The sequence below is a fragment of the Balaenoptera musculus genome, chromosome 4 (assembly GCF_009873245.2).
Source record: "Balaenoptera musculus isolate JJ_BM4_2016_0621 chromosome 4, mBalMus1.pri.v3, whole genome shotgun sequence".
NCBI lineage: Eukaryota > Metazoa > Chordata > Mammalia > Artiodactyla > Balaenopteridae > Balaenoptera > Balaenoptera musculus.
In genome coordinates, this window is record NC_045788.1 from 63352040 (window position 1) to 63374643 (window position 22604).

A 22604-nucleotide genomic window follows, 5' to 3' on the forward strand; every position below is an offset into this window, starting at 1 on the left:
CAGGTGAGGGTTTGAACCCCCTTCTGCTGCTTACTGGCTGAGTAACCTCAGGCAAGTACCTGATATTCCTATATTTCAAGGTTGTTTTGAGGATTAAACAAGCCAATATGTTTGCTCATTCATTCATTCAATAAATATTTGAGGGCCTAGTATGTGCCAGTCACTTACTGGGGAATCAGTAATAAACAGCTCAAAACGGACAAAGCTGAGCCCTCATTAAGCTCATATTCTGGTGGAGGAGTTAGCTAATAAACATAATAGATAAGTAAAATATATTATATGTTAGAAGGTGATAAGTGCAGTAAAAACATAAGGCAGAGTAAGGTATTTGTGGAGTGCTAGCAGTAAGGGAGTTGTGTGTGAAATTTAGATAAGGTGATTGGTGGGCTTCTTTGAGAAGGTGACATCTGAGCAACGTCTGATGAAGGTAAGTAATGGGCTTTGTGAATATTCAGGGGAAGAGCTTTTCAGGCAGAGAGAACAGCCAGTGTGGCTGGAACAGAGCAAGTTGGGGGGTTGGGGAGAGGGTAGTAGGAGGTGAGGCCAGAGGTAATAGAAGGTCTGGTCCTGTAAGCCATTGGTTTTTCTTCTGAGAGACACAGAGAGCCATTGAAGAGTTCTGGGCAGACATGACATGAGCCGACTTTAGTTTTTAACAGAATCACTCTGACTTTTGTGTTGAAAAGAGACTGTGGAAGGGCAAGAGTGGAAACAAGGAGCCCAAATTTGTAATAATCCAAGTCAGAGATGATGGTGGCTTAGACCAGGGTGATAGCAGTGAGGATGGCGAGAAGTGGTCAGATTCTGGACATACTACAAATAGGACTTCAAAAAAAAAAAAAGAAAGAAAGAATATGGGGTGGGAGAGACACCTCAAGGTTGACTTCAAGATTTTTGACTTGAGAAACTGGAATGATAGGGTTGCCATTAACTGAGATGGGGAAGTCCGTAGGGGGAGTGGGTTGTGCAGGAACTCATTTTGGAGCACCTAGAGTTTCAAATGTCTATTAAACAGTCAAGTAAGGATGTTGAGTAGGAAGTTGGACATATGAGTCTGGAGTTGAGCAGAGATGTCTGGGTTAGAGATAACAATCATACTTTGCACACAGGATATGCTTAGTAAATGGTCACTCTCTTTTTTTCTTTAAATCAACACCCAGGCATTATGGTATTTTTCTCCAGCAAACCTTATAACTGTGCATAGATAGTGGTTACTCAGTGTTCCCATGCCTCTTGTTTAAGTGGTGGGACCTACCAAGAATGTGAAGTAATTAGCTATTTTTATCTTTTTTTTTTTCCTTTTTAAAACTAGCACTGCCCATGGGGGATGTACCAATGGATGGTATCTCTGTTGCTGATGTTGGAGAGGTCATCTGCTGCATTTTTAATTTGCCAGAGAAGTTTGTAGGCAAGGCCGTGGGTCTCAGTGCAGAAGCACTAACAGAACAGCAATATGCTGATGTTTTGTCCAAGGGTTTGGGGAAAGAAGTCCGAGATGCAGAGGTGAGTTCTTAAGAGACATAAACGTGATCGCAAATGGTCACATCCCACTAACTTACAAACTCTGGGAGACTTTTGACAGATTTGGGCAGGGTTGAGCTTAGGTTGTGGGAAAAAATTGAAGAGGATTCCTGTTCCACGAATCTGTCTTCATCTGTTGGTGTATCTGAATTCCACCCTTATGACTTTATCGCTTTGGCTTCAGGTTAATCAGTTTATTAAAGTAAAATTCCTTTTGGGTGTAAAGAACTTAGACTCTGAAGACCAAGGTACAATGTTTCCGTATATGCTGTACCAACCCTCTCCTCCCAGGAGCTCATCACTGATCAGGCCAGTCTGCCAGAGCTGGTCTGCATGGGGCATGGCACTTAGCCTCTCTGAGCTGCCGCTTCCTCATTCATAAAGTGGGATGAAAGCATCTACCTTGGGACGTTTTCTGAAAATTAGAGAGGATATATTTAAGGGGGTTAGCTTAGTGTTTGGCACGTAGTAAGTAAACCTCAAGGACCTATTATGTACCTGGTGCTATCTTTAAAGCGTTTACAACAGAGTTGGGGTGAAAATGGTGATGCACGTGAAGTCACAGTGATCAGTCCAAAGCAGAACTCTGTGGGTGCTTAATTGTGTTGCCCACACACTCTGCGCTATAGGTGGTCAGAGAGGGTAGGAGAAGACCTCATGGAAGAAGTAGCCTTGAGATGGTTCTTGAGGGTGGGTAAGACTGTGTGTGGGTGGAGGGAGCGATAGAGCTGGCCTGGCTAAATTCTAGAAACAACAGGAATGAACCAGAGGCAGTCTGGAGAAATAAGCAAATCCTAGCTCTGCCCTTATCTATCTGGGGAATCTTGGCATTTACTTAACCTCTCCAGCCTCCCTTTATTCAGATGTTAAAAAGGTTATTATGGGACTTCCCTGGCAGTCCAGTGGTTAGGGGTCCTCGCTTCCACTGCAGGGGGCACGGGTTCGATCCCTGGTCGGGGACCTAAGAGCCCACAAGCCACGCGGTGCGGCCAAAAATTAAAAAAAATAAAAAATAAAAGGCTATTACACCTGCCATAGCCTTGTTGTGAGGATGCAATGAGACCCACATGGGAGGGACCTGGCACTGGGTCTGGCACTTAGTAAGCCTGCAATAACTGATCAGGCTGGAATGGCTACAACAGACCTTTTATAGAGAAGTGAGGGGAACGGATGATCCTGAGCACTCCCAGCCAGTTCTCCAAGCAGGTGTTGATAAGAGGAAGGAGAGAGAACAGGGTTTCTGAGAAGGGAGTATGTGTTTGTGTCTGCCAGGCAGAGACACCGTGGCAGCTGAAAGGAAGACGCATACCTTCCCTCAAGCTAGCAGGCATGAACTAACATGGCTCTTCGCCCCTCTCGGCTGCTGTTCTCCCGTCTGTGAAGGGGGAGGGTGGTGTGGATGACTACTAAGGCTCTACCCAGCACTAACGTCTCTCCAGAGTAGAGAGAGTCCCTTTTTCCTTACAGGGTTCCAGCCTGCTTTTGTAAATTAAGATTTATTGGAACACAGCCATACCTTTGTTTATGTATGTCTCCGGCTGGTTTCAGGATACAGTGGTAGAGCTGAGTAGTTGTGACAGAGACCATATGGCCGGAAAGCCTAAAATATTTATATCTAGCTCTTCAAGAAAAGGGTTGTTGACCCTTGCTCTAGAATGTTTCCTAGGGTTAGGGATAGAGGGTTGGTTTTTGTTTTCTTCTGCAACTCTTGGGCCCTGAGTCTTGGTGGGGTATCTATATTCTCAGTTCTCCTCAGGGACTGGAGCTGTGAGGAGGCTGAGAGATCTTTTGGGGGGAAAACTGCTGTAGGTGTTAATCCAGCCATAAAACTACATCTGGGGAGCTCCTAAGAAGGCACCACCCACTGAAAAGATGGACTTGATGAGAAGATCTGCAAAGTCTCTTACACCCGGGTGCAAATTTACTTTTCAGTGATTGACCCTTCTCCCAGTGCCTTTGAATTTGGGTCTCCTATTCATTTTTGTCTGTGGGGTCTGAACTCTGTAAAGATGAAGGGGAGGAAGGTGAAGAGTGTGGGCATATGGTATGTATGCGTTCATTCTCAGAGGACGGGGTAGATCTTGTTTGGGAAGGCTCAGGACTGTCCAAGCATCTCTCAGTCACATACCTGGTTTCTGATTGATTTTGGTACATCAAGCTATTTCACAATGCAGCAGAAACTTCTCTGGCACCCAAAGTTTTAGGGGATTAGAGGCTGGAAGTTCTACAGAATGGTTAATGCTGTTCTTAGTAACTAGTTTGACTTGAAGCCGCTGCCCACGGGTCTGTCTGGAGTGGGAAAATGCTTACAGGCTATGCTACTCTGGTGGAGGATGCATGTGGCCACAAGGTGGCGCCCCAGCCTTGGCAGTCTGGCTTTTCCCCAGTCTGATCAGAAGAAGGCTGTTTGCTTAATTATTTCAGTGACTACTCCTCTCTCCCCCAGAACAAACTCCCACCAGAAACTCTGATCTGGCTGAAACTGCCTGTCTAGCCCCAAAAGGAACATGGTTCTCTCAGAAAGCGAGACACAACAGAACACATCTGTTTCCTTCAAAAATCTGCAGAAAAGAATCCCTTATTTTACTGAGGGATATTAGTTACCAAAGTTACAGGATGAGAGAGTAACTCAAGGAGACAGACATTTTAGAAGTCATCTTCCATGCTTTTCTTATAGCCTTCTATTTCCAAACTCACTAAAACTTAAAATTTTTTTCTGATTTCAAAAATTACAAATGCTTATTGAAGAAAATACACAGAATTATAAAAAAGAATATAAAAATCATATTGTTTAATCTATCAGAGATAGTAACTGTTAAGATTTACATATTTTCTTCTAGTCTTTTTCCAGTCTATATGTAATAAAATTAAAACAACATGATATGTACAATTTTGTAACCAGCTTTTTCACTTGACATTATATTATGAGCATTTTCCTATTTTGTTAAACTTCTTCAAAAATATTAATTTTAGTAACTGCATAATATTTTTAGAGTAGATGTACCATAACTTATTTTACCATTCCTCTCTTTTTGGACATGCAGGTTGTTCTTGGTTTTTCTTTATTATAAATGGCATATGACGAACATTGTTTTATATGAGTTTGCGTCTGTCACATTTTTCTAAGGCCAGGTGGAATAGCGAGATTAGAGTTTATCTCTGGGGACTAAAGACAGATTATACTGGATCCAATAGTTAGAAATGGTCTTAGCAGGAATTCCCTGGCTGTCCAGTGGTTAGGGCTCTGCACTTCCACTGCAAGGGGCATGGGTTCGATCCCTTTGGGGAACTAAGATCCTGCATGCCATGTGGTGCAGCCAAAAATAAAAAAAAAAGAAATGGTCTTAGCTGATTGATTCAGGCAGTGGAACTATTGATCTACTGATCTATTTAGTGTCAGAAGGGACTCAAGGGGTGGGTTTTGTGGAGGGTGATAGAAGGTGGGTGTGTGATGGGCAGCATTTGTTGTGTCCGGCCCTGGCCAAGGCTGGGATGGCTGAAGTCGAGATGCTCATTTCCAATCAAGGCAGGGAGTGGTGATGGAAGGGACATGGGTCAGGAGGGAAGGATGGAGAGCCTGGTGCTTTGATGCTGCATGCAGGGCCGGATGGGTAGAAGATCTCAGAGGGCTGCTGAGGGAATCCCAGGAGAAAATGTATATGAAAGCTGGTCAGATGAAGGGGCTACAGATGCATAATACCTTATCCCAAGCGCTTGGGGTCAGAAACAATTCCACTTTCAGAATCTTTCAGCTTTTAGATAGGTTATATCTATGTATATTATGTAACATCAACATCAGGGGCTGGGGCAGGACCCTATAATCAAACACATCAATATCTCTGCAGACAAAAAGACATGACTATTTCCACTAAATGGGATAATTAAAGACCATAAATAACTTCCCATAAGTTCAGATCAGGTTTTGCCACCAAATCAGTTCAGAAAAGTCAGTATGTTGCCAAATTGCTTATGAAAATACTTCCGTGTTTCTTGGGTCTTGGAGTTAGGCTAAAGAATTGTGGACCTGTATCATCATGAAAGTGAATAATTTCTTCTCAAACTGTTTTAAATGAGGGCAATGACATTTCCTATTTTTTCTTTTCTTCTTTTGTTTTACTTGTTCTTAAAAGATCACCCTGGAAGCTTACGAGAAGCTAGAATTTCCTGCAGCGAAGGAAATGGCCAACATGTGTCATTTCTATCAAATGAAGCCAGATCGTGATATCAAGCTCACCCACCGACTGAACCCCAAAGTCAAAAGCTTCAGCCAGTTCATCTCAAAGAACCAGTCAGCCTTGAAGAGCATTTAAGCTGTTCACACAGGCCCCTGAGCAAACAATGTCCTTCCTCCCAGATTCTGGTCCTCTTTATAGCAGAACATCTATGTTTACAGAACAGATAGGTTAGAATACAATGGTTTACACCCCCAAAGGCTTCCCTGGAGGGGAACACTGCAGAGCTGATCTGACACAGTAATTTGACCCACATATAACTTTCCAGCTACTGATAAGCATGGTACACCTGTTAGGTTAAATAAGAAGCACACAGCCTGTCACCTTTTGTAGCTCTCTGCCCAACAGCCCATTGCCTCAGAAAGCTCTGGCCTGAGGAACTTGGAGCTTCTTCCCTAACAGTGGGGATGGGGGGCACTCAGCTTTCTCCTGCATAAGTGATCCTGAGGCCTGTCTCTGGAACTCCCCTAGGCAACTCCTAGGACTTTTTCAAATGCATTGTCACATTCTCAGTGAAGTTTTAAGTGATTTTAATTTCTTAAAATAAAAATCTTTGTAGAGAGTTTTCTGGGGAACATGGTGCTCAATGAACTGCACGAGTGTTGGAAACTGAAATTCAGTTTTGCTTCAAGGTTAGAAGCTCATTTCTGATTCATTCATTAAATCATCTATTGAATCATCATTCAGTTACTCATCTTTTTATTCACCTACCCCTCATTTATCCATTCCACAAACTTTCTTTTTAGCACCTCTGCTTCTGTGTGTTTTCTTATTGGAGTGGTCCACTCTCCAAAGGCCGCCATGGCTCCTTTTCAGTTTGTGGTCGGCTTTGTGTCACTCCAGGGCAAGAGGGGCTATTGTGCTACTTAGCTACAAGTGAAGCCCAGAGGCTCTGCAGTGGGTAAAGGCCAGGAGCTTGAGGCAACATCTGGGGAAAGGTAGGGAAGTGGAAAGAGAAGGTGATGGAAGGGCTCCCATAGTATCTTTGTATATCTCTGGCTTAGCATTTTCTACCCCATATTGTAATTGTCTTGTTTACTTATCTTCCTCTTGGCTGTGAGAGACCTGCCCCCCTCTTTATCCCAGTGCCTGGCACGTGATAGGCGATCAATAAATGCTGATTGACTAAATGAGTGAATAAAGTTATTGATCATACTGTTTCAAGAAAAGGGAAATAAACAGGTGCATGGGTTGGAGAGTGGTGAGAACCAGCAACTGATACTGAAAGGGCAAGAGGCTGTCCACTTCCGGGAGAGGAGGTGAGTCCCTACTACTCTGGGGCAGGCAGCGGATGGGGCTGGCCGTGGCTGAGCAAGAACAGGGTGGCGGAGCCTGTGTGAGAGGACACAGTGGCCTGGGACCCGGCTCAGAGGGGAGGCCCAGCAATGCCAAACATCAGCCTTTTTGCCTCTTAAGGCATCAAGTGGTATTTGTTGAATGAATGATGTTGAGGTTATTGCAGACAAATTTGGTTCTTGAGGGGAAATTACAGTCAATTTGAGGACCACACTCCTTTCCAAAAGGCACTCTCCTTATCCCCCGACTAATCAACTCTATCTGGCTCAAGCTCTCAACCCTGGGAAACGGGTCTGGATAAATTTCTAAAACGGGAAAAGAAAAACAAAACTCTAAACTAAAAATAAGTGGTTTATTACTCTTCTGGGTGGGCCAGGCAGGAAGAATGGCTGCTGTTTCCTAAATAAACCTCAGCATCCCCTAAATGGGACTGTCTGTAGGCCAGCGCATCCCCTGGCTCCCTTGTATGTTCACTGGGGTGGCAGGTTGGTTCTTTCAGCCTTTGGGACAAGGCTGGGGTAGCCCTGGGACAGCCCCACTATTGTTCCTGGAAAGCACAAGAAACCCTTCCTGGGTTTAGAAGCAAACTTTACAGCAGCCGATCTGAAACGAGAGTGCATTTTATGGAGATGCATCTCCATCTCACACAACCAATAAGGGGAAAGAGTTGTTAAAGTTGGTCTAAAACATTTTAACATTTTTGAAGAAAAGACGAGGGACTCCACCACTGCCCTCTCTTTTCTCCCCCTACAATCTCCAGGCCTAGGGAGAGAAAAGCTTCCCTTCCGAGTTGCTCAGAGTAGAGACTTGGGGACCCACAAGAAGCACAGCAGGTGGAAATGGGCTGTGTGCCACAGGGAATGCAATCACCCTCTGTGGTCCAGGGAGTGGGTTGGGTGGGGGTGAGGGTGGACGTGATGGAACAGAAGGGATGCAGAAGGAGGTATCTCTCTCTGATTCTAGAAATGTTCCTAGAAACGTTAGCTATGAAGTCAGAGGATGCTGAATTTGATTCCTGTCTGTGCCACTGACTAGTTGTGTGAATTTGGGCAAGCGTCTTGACTTCTCTGGATTTCAGTTTCCCCTTTCTCACAAGGTGTGCTGGGAGGGCTACAAGAGTAAAAGTGTAAAAAGCACTTTGGACAGGGCTTCCCTGGTGGCGCAGTGGTTGAGAATCTGCCTGCTAATGCAGGGGACACGGGTTCGAGCCCTGGTCTGGGAAGATCCCACATGCCGCAGAGCAACTAGGCCCGTGAGCCACAACTCCTGAGCCTGCGCGTCTGGAGCCTGTGCTCCGCAACAAGAGAGGCCACGATAGTGAGAGGCCTGCGCACTGCGATGAAGAGTGGCCCCCGCTTGCCGCAACTAGAGAAAGCCCTTGCACAGAAACGAAGACCCAACACAGCCAAAAATAAACAAATAAATAAATAAATAAAATTTTAAAAAAAAGCACTTTGGACAGTCTTTAGCAGATAGAAAGTGCTCAATAAACAGTTGCTATAATTATTATTGAGAATAACTCCTGCCTTCGCCTCCTTTGTATAGCACCCTGAGCTCTGAGGTGCTCACAAGATGCTCTGGGTCTCCCCCTGACCTGCCACACACCCGTGGCTTCCTGGACGGCAGGTTCATCTCGCCCTCTGCCGGGGGTCTGGTCCCTGCCATCTCCCTTTGCCCACCACTAGATGGCAGGACGAGCCTAGCATCTAGCATGAGAAAGGGTCGCTGCAACCTTATCCACCGGCATTTCTCCAGGGGCCTTTTTTTTTTTTTTTTTTTTTGAGGCAAGGAATAACAACTTTATTCAGAAAGCCGGCAGACCGAGAAGATGGCAGACTAAAGTCTCCAAAAAACCATCTTTCCAGGGGCCTTCTTTGGGAACAAGTCTCCAGGAGACATTTATACGGTGCATATTACAGCCCTTCAGCCTTTCTCATGCTCTCTCAGTCACCCTCCACGGTCATTTCAACAAACAAGTGCTGGGCACCTTCCCTGAGCCTGGCATTGTGGGATTAAGGGCCTTCTCCGTGCCTGATGTGGGATTAACAAAAGGAAAGGAAGAGCCAAAGTATTATCCAATACTGGGACCACACTCCAGCACTGGGACCACAAAGGGTCCCCTCAGGCCGAGGGTGAGTCCTCTATGGAAAGGGGGCCCCTGGCCCCCAGCCCAGGAGCACAGAGCTCCGCTTCGGCCTGGTAGCGAGGGGGCGGAGCCTGGGGACGGCGCTCCTGCCGCCGGCTTCTCCACCCGCATCCTTTCTCCCGCCCAGGGGACCCTTCCAACCCTGATGTCCCACCAAACTGCACAAAGAGCAGAGACAATTCCCCAAAAGGAATTCGGGGCCTGCTGGGCCAAACACTGTGCACTCTCCAAAGTAGCTGTTCCCCGGCAACCGAGCCAACTCCTGGATTCCTCGCAGAAGTGAACAGGCAGGCAAGAGCATAAACTTTAAAACACCCCAGAGTATTTCTGAAGGGCTACTCAGCTAACTGTTGCAAGAGGACTAAAAACGTGCACACCCTTTAACTTGGCAGTACTTCTAGGAAGCTATTTTAAGTAAATAAACACAAATATTGATAAAAATAAAATTTCCAGGATTTTATATAGAAGTGTTGCTGCTCATGAGAGTAAAAAAATGGAAATAACCTAAATGTTCAGCATTAAAGGAATGGATAACTAAATTACTGAATCGTTTTAAAGTTCCCTTAAATTTTAAATTCTTTAAAACTAGAATTTGTAAGTAATTTTACTGAACAAAGCTTATTATGTTTCAAGTGAAAAATGTTGGACGTAAAATAACGTTGTATCTAGGTTAATTAAAATTGTGTAAAGTACACAAGCACATAGGAAAATATTGAGAGGAAAACCACCAAGACGTTAAAAGTGGTTTTCATTGAATGGTGAGATTTTGGTCGGTTTCTACTTTCTCCTTTTATGTTTCCCCTTTCCTCCAGGTTTCCATAACAAAAATATGTTAATTAGATATTGAAATTTTATGTAAAGAAGTTACTTTTAAAGTTTAACAAATACCATAGATGATCTTAACTCTTCCTCATGTTTTGGCAACTATAATAATTGTTATTTACTATGTGCCAGCCACTATGATAGGAGCTGTATGTACATACTTTCACTAAATCTTTGTACCAACACTCTAAACAAGATTATCTTCTTATTTGACAGATAAAGGAACATACTTCAGAGGGTTTAGGTAATTTGCCCAAAGTCACACTATTACTAGGTGGCAGAGCCAGGATTTAAATTCAAGTCTGTGTGTCTGCAAAGTCTGTGAGCTTTCCACCATATCAGAACTTTGATCAATGCAATTCGCAACTTATGAAAGGACTGGGTCATCAAGTTCATTCAGAGTTCAGTTGTTTGGAATTTGGGACATATTTTTCTCTTAGAAACACTGTAGAAATGCTAACCTGCAACATTGTGTAAAGATCAACCCTCCAACACTGGTGAAACTACATCTACTCATATGCTGTGAAACCACAACTTTCAATAAGGTGTTTCTTGCTAACCCTTTCTCCCAGATGTACACCCAAGAGAATATCGAAACTAATATCGGAGTGAGGACAAGGCAGTACTTGGGGAAGTCATGAAAAGGGTATCTCAAAAGTGTATGTGTGCAGGGGATTCCCTGGCAGTCCAGTGGTTAGGACTCTGTGCTTCCACTACAGGGGCACAGATTTGATCCCCGGTCAGGGAACTATATGATCCTGCACGGCACACGGCGTGGCCAAAAAAAAAAAAAGTGTATGTGTGCTGAAAGAGAAAGCAGAGTCAAGGTGTGACCTGGGGTACAGGCAAAAGCCATGAGGTCTGAATGGCTGACTGTGTGAAGGCATCCAGGATAGGTCTGGTGGGCTTGAGTATGGAAGCCCAGCATGGAAACCTAGGGAGCCCCCAGGAGGTCTTGTGGGCATCAAATGCAAATGTTTCCAAGAGCCAGGCAGGTAAATTTATGAAGCAGCCGGATGTACCACAATACAGAATGGTGGAAACCATGGCAGTGAGAGCCTGCATGACTCAAGTTCAGGCATTAAGAATAGAATTTAGCAGAAACACAGTGCCACCGAACATCAGTTGCCTCAGCTGTTCCTAACATGATGGTTTTCTGACTTTAGGGTTTAACAGTTGAATCTTCCCATTTTGTGGAAGGAGAGGTACCTGGTGAGGCTGTAAGGACAGCGGGTAGAGGGCTTGATCATGAGAGGAAGGAGCAAGAACAAGACTCCGGGGTCCCCTGCTTTGGCAACGGGGAAAATGTCAGGCGAGGGCTGCGGGGGTCAGGGAGCTTCTTGGCAGCAGCTGGTCCTATCTGTGTCATTACAAATGAATCATTCCCTTATTGCTTCCAGCAAAAGTTTGGCCATGGGGGAAGAGAAAGAAGAAAGGAATCAACATTTGTTGAGAGCCACACTGTTTCATAATCATCATCTCATTTAAGCCTTATTATCTCCCTGAAAAGTTGGTGTACGTGGCAAAGACTTGCTAGATGTTTATCAAACCTGTCTCCTCATCTTCCTGGGTACATAGCTGGACCTCATTTCTAAGTGTTCTTTGTAATTCATTGCAGCCATGTGATATAGACTGTGATATAGACACTAGCCCGTGAGTGGAAGCGATGTGGGACATTTCTAGACCCAGCAGAAAGCTCTTCCACTTGCCACTGTCCTACATCATCTCCCTCCTACCTTTGGATTGACATCTACAAGCCCGGTGACCTTGAAAGCCATGTTTAGAAAATGGTGAAGTCGGACAAAGAAAGGACCCAGTCACCTATCTCCCCTCTTGCAGGAGAGCAGCCCACAGATCAGGAACATCTGTTCTAGACTTTATGCGCATCAGAAATAAACTTCCATAATGTTAGAGCCGATTAACTCTGTGTGTGTGTGTTTATCACAGCTGCTAGCATTGCTTTAACCAATATGGCATTTTTAATGCCCGTTTTATAGAGAAGCAAACCTAAGCTCAGAGAAGTAATTTGCCCAAGGTCACACAACTGAAAATGAAAGAAATTGAACCCAGGTTTATCCAGTTCCCAAGCCCAGGCTCTTTTTACAACAACATATTGCTTCCAAGGGAACAAATAAATGGTGTAGTCCTAATTTGTGATTTCATATCTTATTTTAACTAGCCCGCCCACCCCCAAATCTGATGGGTGCCTCCAAAATGAAAGCAAGTGGGATGAAAGAGAGTAATGAATGACTCACCAAGATCTTGTTCTAACATCAAGTTGCAGGCGGGGGAAAGGCACAGGCAGCTCCCAGGTCTTTCTCCTGAGAGCCAGGTGGGGCTGCTGGCAGAGCAGCGTGGGGCCTGACAATCCTGGGGAAGTTTTTCCATTCCCAGTAGCACTCTTGCTTGGTCCCCTTGTTCATTAACATCTGTGTCCCTCCAATTTGGGCTCTGGCTTGAACTCTGTGAACTGCTCAAAGAGGCTCTTGCTACCTCTTTGTTCAAACAGACAATGGTTGCAGTGACAAAGAGGAAAATCAGATGCAGGTGAAAGTTTATTTTTAACATTTCCAAGGCCAAATGGGGATTTAACATGAAAATCAGGGCCCTCACTTCCGCCAGCTCTCTCCCAAAGTGGCTTGGGTGCTTTTGGTTGGCCGGGACTCCAACATGCTTGGATATTTTCCAAGCAAGTGCACCATTGATGAGGTAGACAGTTCAGTCTTTTCTGGGGCCTTCGTTTGGCCAGAAATAGACATTTGTTTGGAGATGGTGTTCAACTTGGGCTGACAGAATGTGATAAGCCTAGGAAGGAAGGCATGCTGCTCTGGCCACCCAAATATGTGAGGTTTCTTTACATTTTAGTCAAGTCAGAATGAAGCCTGAAAAAATGTGTAATAAAGTGAAAATTCTTGGAAATCACTAGGTGAAAAGCTCCCTTGGGGACTTCCCTGGTGGCGCAGTGGTTAAGAATCCGCCTGCCAATGCAGGGGACACGGGTTCGAGCCCTGGTCCAGGAAGATCCCACATGCCACGGAGCAACTAAGCCCGTGCACCACAACTACTGAGCCTGTGCTCTAGAGCCCATGAGCCACAACTACTGAAGCCTGCGCTCCTAGAGCCTGTGCTCTGCAACAAGAGAGCCACCGCAACGAGAAGCCTGCACACCACAACGAAGAGGAGCCCCTGCTCACCGCAACTAGAGAAAGCCCATGTGCAGCAACAAAGACCCAACACAGCCATAAATAAATAAATAAATAAATGAATAAATAGGAAATAAAAGTCAGACCTTTGCCCTTCAGCGCCCCTCAAGAATGAGGAGCAGTAACAAGGAAAGCGGGGATTTTATTGCCAGAGCTTCTCCAGGTCTTTACTCAAAAAAAAAAAAAAAAAAAAAGAAAAGCTCCCTTGGGAGTGTGCCCCTAGTTCATCCCTCCTCTGTGGATTCCCTAGAGGCCTGCAGATAGCAGAGTCTGGGAGGTTCCTGTGAGAAACATCGAGGACCACCAGGAGTAGGTCTTCAGGGAGCACCTACATGGAGCAAAGTACTTGACTATGTTACCTCCTCATCATATCATCTTGGGAGGTTAGAGTCATTGTCAGCTGTGTTTGATCAATGAGGGGACTAGCTCTGTGAGGTAATGAGTCAGCCAGTAGGTGCAGAGCACATGTAAGATTATTTGACTCCAGACTCACTCACCTTTGGTCAATTAATCTACAACGAAGGAGGCAAGAACATACAATGACTGAAAAGACAGTCTCTTCAGCAAGTAGTGTTGGGAAAGCTGGACAGCTATGTGTAAGTCAATGAAATTAGAACACACCCTCATACGATATACAAAAATAAACTCAAGATGGTTTAAAGACCAAAACACAAGACGACACCATAAAACTCCTAGGAGAGAATATAGGTAAAACATTCTCTGACATAAATCTTAGCAATATATTCTTAGATGGGTCTCCCAAGGCAAAAGAAATAAAAGTAAAAATAAACAAATGGGACCTACTCAAACTTAAAAGCTTTTGCATGGCAAAGGAAATCATTAACAAAACGAAAAGACAACGTACAGAATGGGAGAAAATATTTGCAAATGATGCAACCAACAAGGGGTTAATATCCAAAATATACAAATAGCTCATACACCTCAATATAAAAGAAAAAAACCAAAAACAAACAACCCAATCAAAAAATTGGCAGAAGATTTAAATAGACATTTCTCCAAAGAAGACATACAGGTGGCCAACAGGCACATGAAAAGCTGCTCAACATTGCTAATTATTAGAGAAATGTAAATTAAAACTGCAATAAAAAGTGTACAAATAATAAATTTGTACACTTTTTATTATTTGTACAAATAATAAAAATTGTACAAATAATAAATGTGGAGGAAAGGGAACCCTCCTACATTACTGGTGGGAATGTAAATTGGTGCAGCCACTGTGGAGAACAGTGTGGAGGTTCCTTAAAAAAAGAGTTACCATATGATCCAGCAATCCCACTCCTGGTTATATAGCCAGAAAAAATGAAAACACTAATTCAAAAAGATACATGCATCCCCATGTTCATAACAGCACTATTTACAATAGCCAAGACATGAAAAAAACCCAAGTGCACATCAACAGCTGATTGGCTTAAGAAGATATGGCATATGTATACAATGGAATATTACTCAGCCATTAAAAAAAGAATGAAATATTTCCATTTGCAGCAACATGGATAGACCTAGAGGATATCACACTAAGTGAAGTAAGTCAGACAGAGAAAGACAAATATTATTTGATATCACTCATGTGGAATCTAAAAAATAATACAAATGAATCTATACACAAAACAGAAACAGACTCACAGCCATAGGAAAAAAACTTATGGTTACCAAAGGGGAAACGGAGGGAGTGGAGGGATAAATTAGGAGTATGGGATTAACAGGTACAAACTACTATGCATAAAATAGGTAAGCAACGAGAATTTATTGTATAGCACAGGGAACTATAATCAATATCTTATAATAACCTATAATGGAAAGTAATCTGAAAAAAAATATAACTGAATCTCTTTGCTGTACACCTGAAACTAACACAATATTGTAAATCAACTACACTTCAATTAAAAAAAGATTATTTGACCCCAAAGTAGATTTTCCCCGTTGTCCCATAGTGAGACGAGCATTAGTTTTCTTTTCCCTGATTTTCTACCTACCAGGGGGAGGCAGAAACATGCAGAAATGGCTCTGTGCTTTCACTCTCTTGAGCCCCAGCAGCTGCAGTTTTCCTGCAGAAATGAAGAAATGAGAAGTTGTGGGTTCACAGTAGCCATGACTGTAATAAAATATTTCAAGAAAACAAAACAAAAATGAAATGGTTGTTCTTTTTGTGCTTCACTTTAAGCTAAGTTGGCTTTCTGATATAAAATGGCTTTCCTTTCTGATGTAATTCTTCCATTGGCAGGTCTTGGGTGAAGTATGGATTGAGGAAGAAAGGAAGAGGGGAGTAAGACAGATGTGGTCCCCGAGAGCTAAGAGCTGCCTTTCTGTTTTTAGGACACTTGGCGAATGTGCCTTCTTCTTGCTTGTATTTTATTTATGTTTTCCTTTGTGAAGCAGGGAAAAGGTGGAGTGACCAGCCAAGGGAAGGGAAGAGCAAGGATGGGCAGTGTGGGGAGGTAGGGTGGAGGTCGATGTCGAGCAGGGCCAAGGATTGGCTGGAAAGCCAGCTCCACGAGGTGGATGGGGCTGCCTGAGGCAAAACTGACAGGCTGGGAATGACGTTACATCCAAGCGCCTTATTGCCAGATACCTGTTTCCTCTCTGCTCTAAGCCCCCTCTGACTGTCTGTCCCGCCTGCCTCCTGGTGCTCACTCCTTTCCCAGGGAAGAGGCACTCATTGAGGGTTACCAAACGGGTTCTTCCCAAATTCCCATCTCCAGCCAGTACCTCTCACAATAGTACTGTATTACTCCATTTTCCTCACCAGCAACTTTTTTTTTTTTTTTTTGGCTGTGTTGGGTCTTCGCTGCTGCTCGCAGGCTTTCTCTAGTTGTGGCGAGCGGGGGCTACTCTTCATTGCGGTGCACGGGCTTCTCATTGTGGTGGCTTCCCTTGTTGCAGAGCACAGGCTCTAGGCACGTGGGCTTCAGTAGTTGTGGCGCACGGGCTCAGTAGTTGTGGCTCGAGGGCTCTAGAGCGCAGGCTCAGTAGTTGTGGCGCAGGGGCTTAGTTGCTCCGTGGCATGTGGGATCTTCCTGGACCAGGGCTCGAACCGGCGTCTCCTGCATTGGCAGGCGGATTCTTAACCACTGTAGCACCAGGGAAGTCCTCACTAGCAACTTTTATGAAGCTCAGCAAGGGCAAAGTCACTGCCAAATCTTCTCTTACAAGCCAATTTCTCCTTTCTTTCTTCCCATTTCTAAAGGGCCATTGCCAGTGTCCAGGAGTCCAGGATTGGGGTCAACACTGACCCTTCCTTTCCCATAAACTCCCATAGTCTGTCATTCACAAAGTCCTATCTGTCCTTTTTCCCACTTGCCTCTTGCATTTCTTACTCCCTCTGCCTCCATCCTAAGACAGCATCTTGCATCTGACTCTTGGCATCTGCCATTGGCTGGTCTCCCCTAGACTCTTTCCTCTTCAAACTATCATCCCACATTCATTTATTAGTCACTCATCAGAAGAGTATTTATTGAGCACCCACCAAGTGCCAGACAATGTATTGGACACAAGATGTACCAGTGAGTAAGACAGATGTGGTCCCTTTGGGGAGGCAAGTAATTGTCAGGCAATTACAGTGCCTTGGGGTGAGTGTGGTGATGGACGAGGCACAGGCTGCTAGAGAAGTCCTCAGAGGGGCTCCTAGTCCAGATGGGGAAAGGTGTCAGGGAGGCCTGCACACTCCTGCCAGACTCATCCTCCTAAAACAACACTTTTTACCCTGTTTTAACTACAATTGGCCTCCTATTACTTTTGCTCCTTCAGGAGCATTTTGCATTGGGCTGACTATGTCCCCCCAAAGTTCATATGTGGAAACCCTAACCCTCAATGTGATATTATTAGGAGGTGGGGCCTTTGGGAGGTGACTAGGTCATGAGGGTGGAGCCCTCAGGAATGGGATTATTGCCTTTGTAAAAGAGACCCCAGAAAGCTCTCTTGCCCTATTTCTGTTATGTGAGGACACAACAAGAAGACAGCAGTCTGCAACCCAGAAGAGGGCTCTCAGCAAAGCCTGACTCTGCTGGCACCCTGATCTTAGACTTCTAGCCTCCGGAACTGTGAGAAATAAATTTCTGTTGTTTATAAGCCATCCAGCCTATGGTACTTTGTTGTAGCAGCCTGAAAAAACAAGGTTCAAACTCTGCACCTTGAGATCCTAAGCCCTCCCTCTTCAGCCCAGCCTTATCCCCAGGACTCTCTGATGGCAGAAGTAGTAGTAGCAGCAATCATAACAATAGCACAATAGCAAAACTTCATTATGATTATATATGCCTCAGGCCCTCTTCTGAGTGCTTCTCCCATGTCCACTTTCACAGCGTTCTCCATGAGGGAGGCACTATTACTATCACCACTTCCAGATAAGGAAACTGAGGCATGGGTGGCCTAAATGGCAGAATCTGGGTTCAAATCCCAGTGGTGTGGCTCCAGGCCTGACACATGACCACAACACCACTGCGTGTCAGTGTAACTCTGTGCACGCCCTAAATTCTCCCTTGGGGCTTTCCCCCTGGTTCTCTCTCTCCTGGGAATGCCCTTCTCTTTCTTATCAAACCCCTTATCTTTTACAGAGCCTCTCTCTATGGAAAAAGAGCTGAGTCTCTACTCAGTTCTATGTTCAAGTCCCAGCTCCCAGCTGTGAACCCCCTTCTTCTCCCTGACACTTGGTTCCCTCGTCTCTACAATGGGAATATTACTGTCCTCCTCCCAGGGCCTTTCTGAATATGATGTGAGAATACTGTATGTGAGTGTGCTTTGCAAACTCTAGTATCCTATGCAAATGTAAGGGAACTGACATCATTTTTTCCTCGTGTTTCCCAAAGCAAGACTATTTCTATACAGCCTGTACTTCATTATAACAACATTTGCTTTTATATTCCCTTGGGCACATGACTTCATCTTTCTAAACCTCAGCTCTCTCATCTGTGAATGGGCATAATACCATCAGCCTTATTGGACGACTGTGGGGATTAAATGCAATAGTGCTTTAAAAGGATTAGACACACAAGAATGTGCATTGCCTGTCTCCCAAACCTTGACTTTTCTCCAGCTGCTGGGGCTAAATGGTTTTTGTCTCTCACTAGAAGAAGGCCGTCCAAAATCGTGCCTTCTCTCTCCCTCTACTTTTTAATAAATGAAAGGCAGCTGTCTTCTTGGAGCTTTGGATTTAATCAGCATCAACAGTGGAATATTTATTTACCAAAGAAAAATACTTTTCATGCTCCTTTTGACCATGTCGCCCACATGCACCGCCACCAGCTGCCCAAAGCCCGTTCTGAAGCAGCAGAGCGTTTTGCGAGCACAGCAGCGCTCTGTGACCCTCCGAGTGCTTGTTCAGCTGAAATTACTTGTGCCTGGCACAGACCTTCTCTTTTGATTTTGGCAGAACTTCAGGGAGTGAAAAAGCTGGGTTAGTGTTAGGGCTGGGTTTAGAATTTGAGACTCAACAGATCATACTGTTAACACTTCTCCTCTTTGCTAACTTTACGAAGTTCGAGAAAAGCTTTCTGGGGAACGACACCAGTTTATTTGCCAAAAGCTGAGATGGGCCAAGGAAGAGGTAGTCAGCATTTGGAATCTCCTTGCCTTAGAATCTAACAGCCAAGGAGGGAAGAAGGATGCTGGGGAGCTGGGAGTGGGGGGCTGAGGGGGTAGGTGCGTAGAAAGGATTTGGAAGGATTCAGGATGCTGAACGGGCTTGGCTCCTTGTGATTCCACCCCCATGACATCTCTTAAACCATCCCTTCCTCTCCTTCTCTAGCACAGCCCCTGTCCTCGTCCTCATCATCCTTACCAACAACAGCGATACTTTCTAATACGCCTCCTTGTCCCTCTTGTTCACTCTAAACACGGCTGCCAGTTTCTATTCCTCTGCTTAAAAACAGTCAGCCCCTCCCAGTGCTTATCAAACAAAAGCCTCACCTTTAGGTGAGTGCTCAAGGCCCCCCACCTCCTTCCCCCAAGCAGGGCCCAAACTACCCCCTGTCCTCATCTCATCCCTCATCTTCCACGGAGCCTCTACCTACACCAGCCAGGTAGATATGTGCTATCCCACCGACTTGCCAGTACCGTCCCTTCCAGCTTTCCAGCCTTCCGGCCTTCCGGCCTTTGCCTGGGCTGGCCCCTCTGTCTGGATGGCTCTACCCGAGTTCCCACTTTTGCCTGGATTCCCCCTCAGCCTCCAGGACCCAGTTCAAAGACGCCTCCTCCTGCGAAGCCTTTCTTAGCTCCTCCAGGCAGAGCTGATGCCACCTCACCTCTGCTCCGTGGACCTGCGTACTGCACTTGTTCGTGTGTGCCACTAGGTGACCTTGGGACTGGACTAAGCCTTGTTTATGTCTCCCGCACCCCTACCTAGTGCCTTGTTCAGCGTGTGCTACTTTATTTGAATTTTTGAAAGCTGATGGGACGAACTCCCATGATGCCAGGGAGGAGCCAGAGCAGCAGGCGGAGTTTTGGGCCATGTCGGGCTCACGGATTCTGCTGCCCTAATCTCCAGAGCAGTGCCGTTTACTGGGTCAATGCCTTCTCGTTTACCCTGGGTTACTGCTCACTGAGAATGTGTCTGTCTCCAAGACAGTGCCCCAGCTGGCAGGTACTCCAGCCCAGTTAAGCTCCTGGAAGTGATCCCCATTATGTTGCAAACCCTGTGTTGGACTCTGGGCACACGCACATGACTGTGACTCTGTCCCTGCCATGGGGCTCCTCGCGGATAGTGGGGGAGAGACACACACATAATTTCAAGACCAGGCAGAAGCTTGACGGGGAGCTCAGTCAAGCCTTGGAGTATCAGGGTAGGCTTCTTAAAGGAGGTGATACCTGGACTGAACATTAAAGAATGTATAGGAGTTAGGCAAAGACAGTGAGTCTAAATAACACAGCCTCAAGCTACCATGAGCATTCAGGACTGCAGATTACTGGTAGGGTGGGGAAAGGGGTCAGATGAAGAAAGAGAGAGATATTGACAGAGAAGATGAAGGCATTTGAGCTGGACTTTGAAAGATGAGAGTTTTGGATGCATAGAGATCTGAATAGGATAGAGGTTGGAGGACAATCTGGGCAGAGGAACAGCATGAGGAAAGGCATGGAACAGTGATGTAACTTGCTTTAAGTGGTCAACTCCAAGAAGGTTATCACTGGAAAAGATGAAAGCTCTAATTCGAAAAGATACATGCACCCCAATGTTCATAGCAGCACTATTTACAATAGCCAAAACATGGAAGCAACCTAAGTGTCCATCGACAGATGAGTGGATAAAGAAGATGTGGTATATATATATATACATATATATATACAATGGAATATTACTCAGCCATAAAAGGAATGAAATAATGCCAACATGGATGGACCTAGAGATTATCATACTAAGTGAAGTAAGTCAGACAGAGAAAGACAAATATTACATGATATCACTTATATGTGGAATCTAAAAAATAGTACAAATGAACTGATTTACAAAACAGAAACAGACTCACAGACATAGAGAACAAATTTATGGTTACCAAAGCGGGGGGAGGGATAAATTAGGAGTATGAGATTAACAGAGGCACACTACCATATATAAAATAAACAACAAGGATTTACTGTTACAGCACAGGGAACTATATTCAATATCTTACAATAAACTAATTATAAGAAAAGAATTGAAAAAAAGAATATATGTGTATAAACAAATCACTTTGCTGTGTACCTGAAACTAACACAATACTGTAAATCAATTATACTTTAATGAAAAAAAGAAAATTATCACTAGAGTATGGACCATGGGGTCATAGGGAGAGATGGGGCTGAAGAGAGAAAAGGGTCCAGGTCACAGAGGGTCTCAATGGTGAGACTTGTATATTCTGATCATCTCCTGCTAACAGTGGGATCTGCAGAAGTGGGACACAGGGGGCCTGGGGTTCAACCAGCTCTTATACCAACCAGCAAAACTGCAGCAGGTTCATCACTTCTGTTCTCATCTTCTCAATTACCATATTGGTATGATCAAGCTGACCCATCTCCTAGCAGCAAAGGCAGGAATTAAAGCAACCCAAGGCCCCACAGTGCTAAGATGCTGAGGACAAAGCTTGCTGTTCTGCTCTCCCAATAATAGTCACCTAAACGTCCCTCCTCGAAAGAAGAGGCTGAGCTCTTCCTTCCAGGCTAGTGTGTTTTTAGAAAGTTAAGTTCTCCAGGTGTTGCGCATTTCAGATGGGTCAGGGACATGTTGGAAATTGAGAGGCCCTTAGCCTCTTGCAAACAGGCTGGGAGAGTCTTAGGTCAGAGCCCAAAGGAGAGGGCTGTGAGATTGTTCATTGGCATCCAAGAGAGATCAAGCTTGTTCCAATAATTCTCTCTGCTCTTAGCTCCAGGCTCTGCCAGAATGCAGGTCTGTTGGAAAGTGGGAATCCTGACAGGTTCTGGGAAACAACAGGAGTCTGGCTTAAATGGAAGAAACTACCTTTTTTTTAGGTGCATGGCAGTCCTGGGGTCCTTGAGCTCAGGTTTAACATTCGGCCCTCATGCAAAATATATAAGCAGCACCTCTTGCTTAGCTGCAAAATAAACAGCTCTTGTGTAAAGCTCTGCATTTCAGGGTCTACTTTGGGTGGGAGTGGAGCAATGAGATGGGTGAAACTGGCCTCTATTGTTCCAACTGGAGCCTCCAAGTTGACCATGCAGTCATAACCCACACTGTAGCTTCCCTTGTGACTAAAACCTGAGCATCTCTGCTGATGACTCAGGAAGGGTCCTAGCCTTGCATTAGTACCTTCCCAGGGAAGGGAAAAAGGCTCTTCTAGTTACTCTGAGCCCTGGGATTCTATTAGAAATGTCTTGTGAAGGCAGCCTCAAGCCCATCCAAGAAACTCTCCTTCAGTACCTGCTGTGTGCCTCGCACTAATACGGCTGCCAGGAACACAACTGCAGATAAGATCCAGTCTCTGCTCTCACACGATCTAATTGCAGCAGGAGGAGTGGGGAAGAGGATTTATCAGTTAGGACACTTTTGTTTGTAAGTGATGAAAATGCTGCTTCCATCTGACTTAAGCAAAGAGAAAGAGTAGGCACAACAGGGGCGAGGGGCTCAGGGTCCAGTTTTTCTCTTTCTGGGTTGACTCCCTTCTCAGACAGGCTTTACCCTTATGGTTGCAAGATGGTTCCTAGCAGCTACTGGGGCTACCTATCTGGCTCATGTCTAATGGGAAATAGAGGAAAATTTCCTTACCAGGATTCCTAGCAAAAGCCTCATAATGCATCACTGGCTATAAACAGGAAACAAGCCCATTTCTCTACCCATTGAAGGTCAGGGAGAAGAGATGGCATGCTGATGAGCTTCTGTCTAGGTTACATGCTCCATCTTTGAGCCAAAGGTAGGACCCCAGCTGAAGCCATAGGCTTGCAAGT

The 22604-nt window shown here is 45.0% G+C and overlaps 1 long non-coding RNA gene across 1 annotated transcript; it reads right to left on the reverse strand.

Moving 5' to 3' along the window:
- Nucleotides 1-3668: 3668 nt before the first annotated feature.
- LOC118894887 lies at nt 3669-19502 on the reverse strand. Its single transcript, XR_005019777.1, has 3 exons — nt 19374-19502; nt 15215-15286; nt 3669-3745 (listed from the first exon to the last, which is right to left on the reverse strand). It is a non-coding gene; the product is annotated as an uncharacterized LOC118894887 (long non-coding RNA).
- Between the last annotated feature and the right edge of the window lie 3102 nt (nt 19503-22604).